This window comes from Trachymyrmex septentrionalis, unplaced genomic scaffold (assembly GCF_001594115.1).
Source record: "Trachymyrmex septentrionalis isolate Tsep2-gDNA-1 unplaced genomic scaffold, Tsep1.0 scaffold552, whole genome shotgun sequence".
Classification (NCBI taxonomy): Eukaryota; Metazoa; Arthropoda; class Insecta; order Hymenoptera; family Formicidae; genus Trachymyrmex; species Trachymyrmex septentrionalis.
In genome coordinates this window covers 2,206-4,453 of record NW_017305728.1, presented here as the reverse complement: position 1 = coordinate 4,453, position 2,248 = coordinate 2,206, and the positions used below count along the sequence as shown (strand labels likewise).

Below are 2,248 nucleotides of genomic sequence, written 5' to 3'. Positions count from 1 at the left end.
TTAAAAATATTTTCAAGGTAATTTTTAAAATATTTCATAATTTCTACATAATTATAAAATTTTTTAGAAAAATTTTTTAATTTTTAAATGAATTGAGATTTTTTATAAGCCAAATGACAATAAGTAACGGGCAAAGTAAGAGTCAACACATTTCCTTAAAATTAACAAAAGAATATATTTGAAACAACAAAGGCAAAATTACATAACGTTACAAGTTTCGTACAGAAATAATGTCGAACTCTACGTCAAGACTCACCCGAACTGTGAATGATTTGAGTGTGTGATAATTTGCGATGATTGTTGTTGTTCTGCGATTTTTGCGTTATGCTAATATCTGAATAGGGCTCAATCCTGGAGCCGAAACTTGTAACGTTATGTAATTTTGCCTTTGTTGTTTGAAATATATTCTTTTGTTAATTTTAAGGAAACGTGTTGACTCTTACTTTGCCCGTTACTTATTGTCATTTGGTTTATATAGAAACAGTCCTTTGATTTAGTACTTACTTTTTATAAATGTTGAGAAAGTTTGTAACTTTTCTAAATTTCTTTATAGATAGATGTAAATTCTAAAATAGTTTGTCTACACAATACACCATAAAAAGTTTAGCTAGTCGGTGTCACTGATGACCTGCGTGGAAAGGATTCTTCAGTACACGAACCTTCCTAAGGAGGAACCTATTACTTCGGACAATCCACCGCCACCTACATGGCCATCCCAGGACAATTGATCTCGAAGGATGTCAACATGAAATATCTGGATGATCCACCAGTTTTGAAGGTATAAAATAAACCAACTGTTCATTCTTACAAACATTATTTGTGTTTTAACACGTAATCGGGTTTTACAGAATCTGAACGTTTCCATCGAGCCTGGCTGGAAAGTTAGGGTAGTTGGACGAACTGGTGCCGGCAAGTCTTCCATAATCTCAGCGCTCTTTCGCTTGTTCAATGAAGGTTTAGAAGGCGAGATCAAGATCGATGGTCGAGACACAAGCATGGTGGGCCTCAGTGAACTGCGATGCAAAATCTTAATCTCCATTATGTCATAGGAACCTGTGCTCTTTTCTGAGAATTAACGTTACAATGGATCCGTTTAATCAGTACGATGATTTGAAGCTGTGGAAGGTGTTGCGGCAAGTCGAGCTGAATGATGTCACTCTGGATCACGATATCTTCTCTGGCGGTCATGACTTCAGTATAGGAGAGAGGCAACTCATATGTTTGGCCAGAGTGATCTTGAGAGACAATCGTTTACTTCTCGATGAAGCCACGGCCAACATTGATTCGCAGTCTTTATGATTCTTTAGGATTGTATTTAAATATCATTTGGTGAAGACAATAAATTTTGATTGATTGATTATATATTAATAAATTTTCCATAGCAAATGAAGTCACAGTAATCGCAACAAAGTCATGATGACGTGCAAATATTTACCTTGTCACGGGTGTGTGATAGTAAAATCATTATACTGTGCAAATGTTCGCTGTGTTACAAGTGTGATATCATTATACAGATGAATTAAAAGTTATTTATTATGTTATGATACACATTCAGATCAAGATAATAATGTGGTGCAGCCTTTGATGTTTTTACAGTAATATTACAAGTGTTGTGACTATTGAAAATTTACTATAATATGAACGTAACTTTTTTGCTATGAAGTATAGCAATAAATTACCATATGTAAATAATTCAAACTTTCTATTATTAAGTTGTTACTTTTGCAAATAATTACGAATGATATAAAGTATTTTCACAGTACGTTACAAGGGTGCATCAAGTTACGGTCGGGTATGATAACATTTGTTATATATTAAATTCGAGATTAATAGAAAGCAAATTTTTTCAAATTAAATCGGATTTGTAGACATTTCCATCAAAATTATATATTTTGTATCTGTAATTTGCAACGCACGAGAGAGAGAGAGAGAGAGAGAGAGAGAGAGAGAGAGAGAGAGAGAGAGAGAGAAGATTTCAAAACTTAACATGTTTATAAATTTGCATCCCCAAATTTCAAACTCTGTTTCTAGTACGGATGCTTTAATTCAGGATACAATAAGAAGCAATTTTAAAGAATGCGCCGTTATCACGATTGCACATCGTTTGAATACGATTATAGATAGCAATCGGATCATTATGATGGTTCTATGGTAGGTTTTTCCGTTTTAACAATTAAAGTGTGAATGGGTTAAGAAGAATATTGATTTTGTAAAACAAAATTAAGAGATATAATTTTCTATGTAACTA

At 33.2% G+C, this 2,248-nt stretch overlaps 1 pseudogene; it reads left to right on the top strand.

The window, feature by feature from the left end:
• Positions 1–615: 615 nt before the first annotated feature.
• On the top strand, positions 616–1,299 carry LOC108752121 (annotated as a pseudogene).
• The last annotated feature ends 949 nt before the right edge of the window (positions 1,300–2,248 follow it).